This window comes from Miniopterus schreibersii (genome assembly GCF_964146895.1).
Source record: "Miniopterus schreibersii genome assembly, chromosome: 1".
NCBI lineage: Eukaryota > Metazoa > Chordata > Mammalia > Chiroptera > Miniopteridae > Miniopterus > Miniopterus schreibersii.
In genome coordinates, this window is record NC_138101.1 from 30,977,783 (window position 1) to 30,991,010 (window position 13,228).

Genomic DNA, 13,228 nt, shown 5'->3' on the forward strand with positions numbered 1-13,228 from the left:
AGGGGGTTGGATGATGCCCACCCACATTGACAAGTAAATCTACTTTACTGGTTCCACCAATTCGAATGCTGATCTCATCCAAAACACACTCTCACAGACACACCCAGACATATAATGTTTAATCCAGCAACCTGTGCCTGTCAGGAGGACACATGAAATTAACCATCACAATCACAATCACAAAATGTGTCACACAAGTGAGAGTTTTTCATTCTATTTTTTAGTTTAGCACTTTGAAATGTTTAGCTGTTTTCTACTTCACTTGAGTTTACAGGGTGACTTGTACAAAGTATTCATTAAAAAATTCTTTATCATCTTTAAATTTGGCTTTAATTTATAAACATTTTCATTTAAACAGCATGCTGAGGATGTTTTCCAAGTAAAGGCCAGTTGCACTCGGAAGGAAGGTAGAAAGGATGACAAGGGTAGGTCCCCACCTCCTCCTCACTTGTAGTCCATGCTCACGAGTTGTCCATCTCTGCTCTTCCCTTGCTTCTAAAATTATCCCAAACCCAGCCAGGCGTGGCTCAGCGGTTGAGCATCTACCTAGGATCCAGGAGATGCCAGTTCGACTCCCTGTCAGGGCACATGCCTGGGTTGTGGGCTCGATCCCTGGTCAGAGGCGTGCAGAAGGCAGCTGATCAATGACTCTCTCACCATTGATGTTTCTATCTCCCCCTCTCCCTTCCTCTCTCTGAAATCAATAAAGATAATCTTTAAAAAATAATAATAATTTTTAAAAAATTATCCCAAGATCATCTGGCCGTGTTCCCTCTAGGGTAAAAAACACATATATGGTGAATGTCCCTTGTGGTCACTGTCTATGGTCTCTGCTCCTAAGGAAGTGGGTGCAGATGGAATGGAGCAGAGCCAGCCTTCTCTCTCCAGCCTTCCTGTTTCCTTCCCTTTGTTCCTGCGTAGGACCCCAGAGACAAGGAAATCTCTGCCAGTCCTTTCTTCATTCTTGCAGGTGACAGGAGTAGCTAGATGTATACCCACAGTCACATCCCCCTTCTTTCCTCACTAATAAACCTTTATTTTATGCCAGTGTCAATATGTTCGGTTCAATATTTATGATCAATTACTTTTCCCAGCTTCCCAGGAGGAAAAGGGTGGGTAAGTGGCAAAATTTTGGCTGACGAGAGGGAAGCAGAAGTTGTTGAATAGGATCTGCAAAGCTCCTCAAAAGGGGAAATGAAACAGCTCACCTGGAAGGCCCCCTTCATGTTTCCCCTTCCCTTTTCTTGTTTATGTATATTAAGCACAATCACACAACAACACTACTTATATTGCAAGGATATATCTATTCAAGAGCACATCTCGGTCACATCAGAGCGGGATGCTGCACAGGGCGGGCGATGAGAAGCGGTAGCTGGTGGGGGTGGGGAAAAACGCATTTTCAAAGAGAGAAGGCCTTGCAGACTGTTGATGAGAATGTGTTCCGGAGAGGTGCTTGTTTAAAGCTCAGCTCTGCGCCTGGTGTCTTCAAGGAAGAAGGGTAGGGATGGAGGAAGAAAAGAAAAGCCAGTGCAAAAAATTACTGTCAGTAACCCTATGAAACTCTGCAGTGTGACAGATGCAAAAAATTCATCTGGCATCAACTGACTCAGGAAACCACGACAGCTCTCCCAGCCCCAAATCTTCCCAGCCTTGCCAGACTCTGACTTCACCCCTGGGAGTTCTCAAACGTCCCGGTGCAGCAGCCGGTCCTCCCTGGCTGCCTAAGGCCAGTTCCCTGCTTCCACTGCCTTTCCCCGCAGACGTGAGCAAGAACCCAGGGCAGTCCCGCTGTGAGGGCACAGGCTGCTGGCCAGCCCTTATATCTCAAGTCCAAACCCTGGATTCCCCTCCCAGCTGCTCTGTCCTGGGCTGGCCCCCGCCCGGCTTCAGGGCTTGGGTCAGCCTTTACACAGCTGTCTCCTTTAGAACTCCACAGACCTAACTTCCTGGTTAGGTTCCCTGCTCCCTGGGGGGAGATCGCTGGCTGCCTTCTTGCTCTAAACAGAGGTGCATAAAATTAACTGTTAACAAAACCTCTGTGCTCGAAAGAGGTTTCTGACTGAAGAGCCTTGCAATAGAAGCCTAAGGAGGAGTGTGGGAGGCTGTGGCATTGGTAACCCCCATAAGCCACGCCTGCTGGCATTCACACCCCGTGTAGTCTCCTCTCCTTGACTCTCCATGGCTCTGTGACTTGCTTTAACCGACAGAATGAGGCAGAAGATACCCAGATGGCCGTGGCCCAGCGGTTGAGCATCGATCTAGGATCCAGGAGATCGCAGTTCGATTCCTGGTCAGGGCACATGCCCAGGTTGAGGGCTCGATCCCCAGTCAGGGGCGTGCAGGAGGCAGCCGATCAATGACTCTCCCATCATTGATGTTTCTCTCTCTCTCCCCCTCTCCTTTCCTCTCTCTGAAATCAATAAAGATATATTTTTTTAAAAAAAGAACGAGGCAGAAGAGATGCGAGGCTAGTCTCGGGCCTAGGACTTAGGAGGCCTGGGAGCTTCTGCGTCTGCCCTCCACGCTCCAGGGCAAGCAGCTGCCACGCAGGGAGCCCCGCTGCCCTGAGGGAGCCCGCAGGAGGCCTAGGCTGGTTTGTCATCGCACGCAAACAACCAGAACAAAGAGCTACTATACTGCATTACGTTTAGGGTTTGGAAACAGAAAGATTTAGGCAGAAAGGTAGTATTTCAAGGGGGAAGAGAATGAGGGCCATCTGTAATACCCTCAACAATAAAAATAAATTTTAAAAAAAGTGAGAGAGAGGTAGTATTTCTTTACACGAAGAAAAGAGAGTGGTCTTTGACGGGCAATCCTCCAACCCGTGCTCGCGAGCGTGTGAGCTGCTACAGACTCGTGTGACGACCAGCTTCACCTCACTGTGTCTCCTCTGCCTCCACCTCCTCCCTGTCCCCTGAATTTGTTACGCTTCTCACGTTTTTGTAGCTGTACCCCCCACCTGTAATGGCTCCCCCCTTCATCTCTGTGTATCAAAATCCCACGCTTTTCTGAACCGCTGTAAAGTAGAACCACTTAGTAAAATTTCCCCAGTGCTCCAGCCGCCATGAGCTCTTCCTTTCCTGAGCTCCATTTCCAGAGCAGTTCTAGAACGGAGCATCGATTTGGCCCTTAGCCACTTTGTAACATCATTTCTCTTCTTGTCTTGAACTGATAGTAAATGCATTTTGATTTAACTTTATAGTGGTTTATTGTTTATTCCCTCAGATTGTCACTTAAGGATGGAAACACATGTGTGTCCCCTCAACAGAAAGTCAGTAAACATTGTTGATTTCTGCTTACTTTCCAGTGATCTCAAATCCAAGGGGCCCAATAGCTGTAATTCCTTTTTTTTAATTTATTTTTATTGTTGAAAGTATTAAAGTATTTCCCCCAATGTATATTTCGTTTTTTTAATGAAGCCTGAAATAGTGCATTTGCAATATGCGTTTAAAACATTTTTGAGATATAAACGGCATGTAACATTATATTTGTTTTATATTTTCTTTTTAAAGCTTCCATTTCCTATCAAAATCATTGTAATGATTTTAAACTTTTGTGCAAGACTGAGGGGATTCCTATGAAGTGAGACCTCTGGTTTTAAAGCTGGGAATGTCTCATGCAAGCCAGAATATGATGGTCGCCCTATTTCTATAGGTTTTTGCCACATCTAACTCACTTGGTGCCCCACCCAGGGCTTCAACTGCAGAAACTGCAGAACGGTTGCCCAATCTTATTTTCACATAAATTGTTCCTGCACCCTATAAAGTTAAGCAGGTGGTCTCCTAAATGAGTTTCACTGTCATTTAAATTTGATAGGAAGGCCTTTGAAAGCCGGTTATGGTAATTATACGTTAACATCCTGGAGGTTGTTTTCATAGTAGGAGCCATAAAAAGGAAGGGTAAAAACTTGCTGGATTTTCTCCAGCGTGGTTCTGCAGAGGGAAGCTATACGTGGCAAGCGCACACCATCCAGCCCCCTGAGAATTAACGTATTCCATCATGCAGCAGAGAAAGTCCAGCTCATCACTAATACCTTCGTTATAGCATTTATTACAGTTTATTGAAGTTTGCTTTCTCTGCGTGTCACTCTTTACCTTCCAGTATGTGAGCTTCTCAAAAACAAGGACTGGTGTATTTACATGACAACATTTATAAAACACATATCATGTGCCAGATGGTGTTCTCTCCTTTTTACAACTGGTAAATCATTTAATTCTCATATCACTCATATCAAATAGGTGCAATTATTATTCCCATTTTACAGATGAGGAAACTCAGGCACAAAATGATTAAGTAAATTATGAAGCTAGTAATGGACAGAGTTGGAATTTGATTCCAAGCAATCTGGCTCCAGAATGTGTTTCAATTACTACACAATACTGCCTAGTCCTAATTTATTGTTGGGTCCACAACACTTAGGCCCATCCCTGGCATAAGACTCCATAAAAATTTATTAAAGAATGAATAAATGAATGACTCCCATATGTAAGACAATCATATGTCCAGGACGCTCTTGAAGAGTTCCAATTTAAAATACACTGTTCTGTTTTCAAAACATGTATTAAACCATTCATCGCATGATGCATCTGTACTTGGAAGTCAGAAACTGTGGCACAGTTCCCATAAAATTATCAGTTCACTCTGATTCCATTTCAACAAGTCACCTCCAAATTGGTCATCTTAGTCCAATAAATCTTGATGCCAGGAATGGGATACCCTGGATAATGGGCTTCAAACACCAGACACTGGAAAAATATCAAGTGTTCTTGGTTCTTATATAATGTGACCAACTTTGAAGCTGGAACAGTCATGAAAATATCCATTATATATGGTTTTGTAAGGTTTGAATCAAATAAAGGATCTGAGAGAGGCCATAAGGAGTCTTTTTAGACTTGTTATTATTAAATGTAAAAAATTTTGGAAAATATTAAAAGGGTTGCCTAGCCAGAAATGTACCTTGTTAAAATACTATCTTATGAAAGGGCTATTATCTCGTGTTACAATCTGTCCTCCAGAATATTTTTAGCTAAGGACTCCTAGGTCCAGACAATTATCTACACAGTGATTCTCAAAGTATAGTCCCTGGCCAGCAGCATCAGCATTTTCAAGGAACTTATTAGAAATAAAACAATTTGAGCCCACCCTAGATCTACTGAATCAGTAACTCTGAGGGTGGGGCCCAGCAACCTGTGTTTTAACAAAACCCCCAGCTGATTCTGATGTACGGTAGGGTTTTAGAATCACAGATCTACAATAACTGGTTTGTTTTAAACTTTATTCTTTAAAAAAATTATTTGAAAATGAGTGAACTGATACTGTGAAATAACTAAACAGGATTGTTGAATTAGTAACTTAAACACATACACACACTCATATGTGACAAGCATGACTCAACTGTCAGAAGTCCCATTAGGTCTGAGGGGGTGTTGATCTCACATTTGATCACAGCCTGCAGCAAAACCTTCCCATCTGTTTCAATGGGCCTTATTTCTTCATGCTACCCCACCAAGGGGAAAAGAGTTCCCAAGACAGAGCTAGTGTCTCCTAGTGACACGGTCCTTTCTTTTCTTTACACCAGGGGTGGGGAACGTCCGGCCCGTGGGCGTATACTGCCTGAGAAATCACTTGGTCTGACCCTGCCAAGGCACCTACAGGTGGGACTTGAAGTTCAATAAATCTAGGAACTTTTTTCATAGCTAATTTTTAAGTTGATAATTTTGTGTGAGAATGATGTTATAAATATCCAAATGGCCCTTGACAGAAAAAAGGTTCCCCACCCCTGCTTTACACCATGGCTCTCCTTTTCCCAGGCACATCTGCTGTCTCTCAAGGGACTGAGGCCAAGGTCACCAAGACCAGCTGCCCCTAGAACACTGCTCCCTCAGGACAATCTCAAACCCAGCTGACTCTACTAGAAGGTCTTATTGTCTCTGCTTTCAGTCTTTTCTTTAAGGGTCACAGTCCATAAGCCCAATTTCTACATATCTGAACTACAACACTTGACTGAGTTTCTCTGCTTTCCCACAGGGTTTCAGGACCCTATGTGAAGCAAAGGGTACATTGAGATATGTGTGTTAGTCAGTATCCCTGAACATGGCAAAACGGTGTATAATTTCTGAGAATATTTTCTAACAGTCAGGGGACTGACCTAAATTTCACAGGGGTTTTGAAGAGATGTTGTTGTCTAACCTCACATGCCAGCTTCAACTGACCTAACCTAAATGGTCTGTCAGACATATCCATCCATCCATCCATCCATCCATCCATCCATCCATCCATCTCTCATCCAATCGTCCACCTGTTCAGCCATCCAAAAACACACATGGGCACGTGCATTTCCAGGTATTTTAAATCCTTACTGGAACAAGGCAGGATATAGATTTATTTTTTATTTGTTAGATAGCTTTTCATTGATTTTAGGGAGAAAGGAAAGGAGAGGGAGAGAAACATCGATGTGAAAGAGAAACATCAATCTGCTGCCTCCCACATGCCCCTCACAGGGGACTGAACCCGGGACCCAGGCACATGCCCTGACCGCAATAGAACCAGCAACCTCCAGTCCATGGGATGAAGCTCAACCAACTGAGCCACACCAGCCAGGGCTTGATATATATTTTTAAATACACATATGTATACATGTGTCTGGGTATGAAAAACACACTAATACTATAAAATATCACTCTCAAAAATATGATTTTTATATACTATAAAGTGTGACACTCATCACTAAGGAATAGATCAACTCTTAGTTAGGTGAGGCTAATGTAACTATTTCTGCCTTGGTTCAGAATGAACCACCCACCCTCCCATTTTCTGTCAACTCAGTCTGTATTTTTTGCTAATACTCTTCAGTGGTTGCATCAATCTTTTTTGGAAGGAATAATTACAGACTTATGCTCACTACTAACTGTGACTCTGCAACAGGTCAAATGTCAGACCAAGAACAGACTTGACTATACCATCACAGACTTAACTACTGCTATTAGCATTTATTAGGAGTTTTGTTCACTTTCGAGGTGCTTTCTGTAATATGCTAGCCGCAGCTGCCGCTCTCTTAAAATAACTTCTCTCTTTCTGTGTGATTTTTCTCTGCTTTTATATTATGCCATGTCAGCTGACTTTTGTTTAGGAAGAGAACAAACAATTCTAAGTAGTTCTTCAAGCAACACCAAAGAACCTGGACGTCTCCCCCAACGTGCAGGAGATACTGACATAATAGTTCTCTTCTGGATGACAATATCGAACTCCTTTTGGCAGTAGCTGCTCAACATTTTCCATTAACAATTTCAAACACATTACATGTGGGCTTCCCTTGGCTTAGGGATAGGAGAATATCTGTATGCAAAGCTTGATGAATGAGCTACTTAGAGATGGGTAGTTACCCATTTAGAGAGGTCTGAATATATTCCACTGTTGTAAAGTAAATGTTCCTAAATGTATTATTTTGCAGAATTTTGTAGATCAGCCACCCTGATTTCTTATTTCTCTCATTAAAATAGTATTTGGCAAAGAGCCTGAGGTGAAAATGTGACATAGAACAAGCTTGACCTTAATAGCTCCTCTCCTTATGCCCATATCATCCAGTTTCCTGATTTGTAGAACCCTGACCAGGGGGATATTATCAACTCATTCAGATTATACTGCCAAGATAGGGATGCCAAATAGGCTTCAATTCATGTGCCAACTTTAATCAACCTTCATAGGCTGCCAGCCTCACAAGGTCATTTGCCTGATTTCAGACTGTTTCCAAAAACCATAAAATAGAGCCCCCCACACACTTAAAACCAAATCATTGTTGGTTGACATAAAAAGAGAGGCCATCAAGAACTGAATCTTGATTTCTATAAGCACAATGCTATCTGAAAATTCAATATTACAAAAATTATAACATTAATCACAAAAAGTAGAACCAAACAAATTCCAAATATATTTACAAGCATTAAGTATGTAAAATTAGGAGATTCCAAGATGACAGTGGATTGAGTGGAAGCTACACTGACACTTTCCCAGTACCAAACAGGAATTACAACCAAAATATAGAAAAAGCATCCTAAATAACCAACTGAAGACTAGCTGGAGAGCACACTCATAACCAAGGACGTAAAGCAGAGACTGCATAGAGACTGGCAGGAAATGCAGAGGCACTAGAGGTCTGGCTGGGCTCCTACCGGCAGCAGCTGAAGTTCCAGAGGGAGATTTCAGCTATGGGGGGTTCCCACTGAGAACTCTGGGGCCTAATTCCCAAGCTGGGCTTCCCAATCCAGAACACCAGAACTGAGAAAGATGCACACATGACATCTGGCTGTGAAAAGCAGCAGAGTTTCTGTCTGCCAGGGAGAGCCTGCTGGAAATGCAGGCAAGCTCTTAAGGGGCCAACTCACAAAGTTTTGTGTGCAGCCACTCACCTTGGGCTCCATCAGAGGGAGGGCAGAGTGGATTGGAGCTGTGTGAGGAGAATCTAGGGATGCAGGCTGAGGGTATAGAGCTCAGAGGGCAGCCTTCTGGATTCCTGTGCTGAGTCATTCCCCTCTTACTGCAAAGAACGTCTTTCTCAGGCAGGCCTTTATCTTCCAAACAGCTTTTGCCTGGGGGGGAGGGCGGGGAGAGCAATTGCCCCACCCTGCTGGAAAACCTCTCACCCCACCCTGTGGAGTTTCTACAGCCTGAGGCTCATTAAGATCCTGAATAACAATCAGCCTCTGGTGCTTTGAGTCTTTGCCTGATTTGCTTCTGGACTCAGGGCTTGGAAAAGCAGACCTTGGTGTGCATTTTGGTCCTTTCCAAACACATCCAGCCCCAGTAGAGGAAGCCACAAGCTGTGGAGTGCAGAAAACTTCAAACAGGGTACTGAAGGCCAGTCACAAACAGCATCTGACATTGGCCTGCACCAGAGACCATCCAAAAGACTGGGAGTCCTAGCAGATCTACCTAATAAATAAAACAAAACCAAAAAGGCAGCCAAAATAGGGAGACCAAAAAAAAAACAAGCCCCAAACAAAAGAACAAGAGAATTCTCCAGAAGAAGAGATAAATGAAATGGAGATAAACAATCTATCAGATATAGAGTTCAGAATACTGATCATAAGGATGCTCAACAGCATGAGAAAAGAAGTGGAGACTGAAGGAAACTAAGAATGACATAGTAGAATTAAAAAAAAAAAAAGCATTAGAAGGAAAAAACAGCAGATTAGGGCAAGCTGAGGACTGAACCAGAGAATTAGAAGATAGGGTAGAAAAGTCACTCAATCAGAGAACCAAAAAGAAAAAACACTTAAAAAACAGGAGCAGTTTAAGGGAGCTATGAGACAACATGAAACACAACAGTATTTTTATCTTAGGAGTGCTAGAAGATCTAGAAAGTAAGCAAGGGTTAGAGAACCTGTTTGAAGAAATAATGGCAGAAAAATTCTCTAACCTGGGGAAGGAAAAAGTCACTCAAGTTCAGAAGGCACAGGGAGTCCCAAGCAAGAAGAACCCAAAGAGACCCATGCCCAGACACATCATAATTAAAATGCCAAAAATTCAAGACAAAGAGAATCTTAAAGGCATCAAGAGAAAAGCAATCTGTTTCCTACAAAGGAACTCCCATAAGGCTGTCAGCTGATTTTTCATCAGAAACTCTACAGGCCAGAAGGAAATGTCATGAAGTATTCACAGTAATAAAAAGCTAAGATCTGAAACCAAGAATACTCTACCAGCAACGCTATCACTCAAAATATATGGTGAAATAATAAGCTTCCCAGACAAAAAAAGGCTAAGTTGATCACCACCAAACCAGCATTGCAGGAAATGTTAAAGGGACTGCTGTAATTAGAAGTTGAAATAGAGCCCAGCTGGGCGTGGCTCAGAGGTTGAGCATTGACCTAGGATCCAGGAGATCCCAGTTCAATTCCCAGTCGGGGCACATGCCCTGGCTGCGGGCTCAATCCCCAGTCAGGGGGCATGCAGAAGGCAGCCGATCAATGACTCTCATTATTGATGTTTCTCTCTCTCTCTCCCTTCCTCTCTCTGAAATCAATAGATATATTTAGAAAAAGAAAGAAAAAGAAAAAAGAAATAGAGAGAATGAGAAACATAGGCATAAAGAAATAAAATGGCAATAGATAAACTACCTATCAATAATAACCTTAAATATAAATGGATTAAATGCTCCAAAAGACATAGGGTAGCTGAATGGATAAGAAAACAAGACCCAAATATATACTATCTACAAGAGACCCACCTGAGAACAAAAGGCTCACACAGGCTGAAAAAGAAAAAAAAATCTTCTGGAGGACTTTAAGGGAGAGATGGACAGCAATAATGTCATATAGGGGACTTTAACACCCCACTGGCTTTACTGAATATATCTTATAGACAAAAAGCAGCAAGGAAATAGTGACTCTAAATGATACACTACATCAGGTGGATTTAACTGACATTTACAGAACATTCCACTCCAAAGCTGCAGAATATACATCCTTCTCAAGTGCACATGGGACATTCTCAAAGACAGACCACATGTTAGGAAACAAAACTAGTCTCTACAAGTTCAAGAAGATTAAAATCATATCAAGCCTCTTCTCAGACATTTATACCATGGAATGCTATGCAGCTGTTAAAAAGAAGGATCCCTTACCCTTTGAGACAGCATGGTGGGACCTGGAGAGTATTATGCTAAGTGAAATAAGCCAGTCAGAGAAAAACAAGTGTCAGACGATCTTACTCATAGGTGGAATCTAATGAACAAAACAAACCAATGAAAAAAATAGATCCAGAGACATAGAAGCATGGAACAGACATGAATCTCAGAGGGAAGGCGGGGGTGGGTGGGTGGGGAGAGACTAACCTAAAAACTTATATGCATATATGCATAACCCATGGACACAGACAATTGTATGGTGAAGGCCTGGGCGGGGGGAGAAGTACAGAATGGAGGGGATCAATGGAGGAAAAGGGGAACATTTGTAATACTTTCAACAATAAAGATAAATTAAAACAAAAACAGACAAACAAAAGTATGTAAAATCACACAACCCTAAAAACAATGTAAAGAAAGCTCCTTTTGAGAGACTTTTCTGACTGGCTTAGACTTGTTGCAGCTTATCAAAATATATGGCTGATGAGGACAACTTTCTCTAATAAATCACCCTCTGGCTAACAAAGGATTTCTTTATTCCTCCAAAGATTAACACACCACATGGAAAATTAGACTCATCCATCTCACAAATATTCATTGCCAGTTTCATGTGCAAGAATCCCTCTGAAAGTCTTCGACTGGTAAATGTTTCTCCAGAGATGCTTTGCTTTTCCTTTTCAGAAAGGAATTCATTGCTGAGCTGGATAACTGAGTTTCTAAAACTCCCACATTGGGACCAAGCAGCTTGGTCCTTGTTGCCAGGCCAATGCCCTGTACTTGGCATTTACTCCCAGTCATTCATTGGTTTATCACATTAACTTTGGTCTCTATGGTGGAGTTCTTATTTTCAGTAATAACAGTCATTAAAGTGGGGGTCAAAAGTCAAAGTATTTATTTATTTATTATTTATTTATTTATTTATTTATTTATTTATTTATTATTTTAAGTATGTCTTTGTTGATTTCAGAAAGAGGAAGGAAAAGGAGAGAGAAAAATAGAAACATCAATGATGAGAGTCATTGATCAGCTGCCTCCTGCACGCCCCCTACTGGGGATGGAGCCCGCAACCCGAGCATGTGCCCTGACCAGGAATCGAACTGGGATCTCCTGGATCATAGGTTGATACACAACCACTGAGCCACATCAGCCGGGCAAAAGTCAAAGTATTTAAAGTCATGGGTAAAAAATATATGTGAAAGTGCTTTATAAAGTATAAAAGGACTTTTAAAACTGTAAATAGCCAAGCAAATATTGGATATCGTGCATTATCTGAAGTAATGCATATATTCACCAGGGCAGAAGTTTTAGTGTGAAAGGCAATGAACCAGAGGGGAAGCGGGAGGCAGAAAATCTAGAGACGGAAAGTTGGAAGCTTCCTCATAAATGTGCCCACTACAGAGAAGTGTTCTAGTCTTAGGCCGGTCGCTGGTCCCTGCATCAGAGCTGTTTGCTCAAGTCAGCAAAGTTTGAACCCGCCTCCTCTGGCAGCTTTTCAAATTCCAGCTTTCGAAGCCACAACCAAAGACCATTTGTCTAACCCCCTCTACAGAGGGTCAACTTGTTTCTATTTCTTTATTTCCCATCTTTTCACCTAGGTCCTTTACCCCACATTAATTCCACTTGGACCATTCGTTCAGTTTTATTCATAGAAATGGTGTCTTCAAAGAATCAAAACATAAGAGCCCTTATTAAAGGAGCAGTTTGTGAAACGGGGCTCCCCCAGATTTGGGACAGAAACCATGAATTAGAGACACATCACTTAGCTGGTTTCAGGCTGAGCTGTTTGAGCTACTGGCAGCCAGAGTTCCCAGGGAGCCACTGCCCCCTTGTGTCTCAGAGCTGGCAGAGAATTATTCCATGAGAGGGAAGAACATTTGGCAACAGTCTATGAAAGATTATTGGCGGGCTATTTCTGGCTCTTAGATTTGTTGGTTCAAATAAGATTTTCTTTCATCTCATTACTTTTAAATTATAACTTTTCTTCCCACAGATTTCTAAAAGGGCACTTTTTATTATAATTATCAAAATAATGTATAGTTCTTGAAGAAATTTTGTGTATAATTATTTAATTTTGTTAATGTCTTGATGTATTTCCTCCCTAATGTTTTTCTTCCTCCATATAAGGAAACTTAATTTTACTTGGAGTCAGAAAAAAAAAGCCACAAGAACTATGAAATCTAATTTTATCATAAATGTCATGTAAACATGATCTCTTCCCCACAATAGAAAAATTATCTTTTGAATTTGCTAGAGTACTAAGAAAGATTTGCCTTTTTCTCTTAAAAAGTATAAAACATAAAAGATAGCACTTCAGAGCACAGAACCTCACAAAATTTGCCTGTAATTTCAATTCTGTGGATTAATAATACTGCAGTGAATGCAACTATTAGACACATTAAATTGAATACCTAATTTTCAAGACAAAAATAAAACTTCCTGCTCTAAAGATGGCCTGTGGGAGTTAGGAAATTGAGTGGTCTAAATTACACAGTTATTGGCAATTGCTTTTAAATGTGCTTAGTCCTATTTCTAAATGTTGTGTAAATATGTTGCCCCCCCCCCCCCAAAAAAGAAAACTATGGATAATATAGAAACAAAGGCTTACGTCTG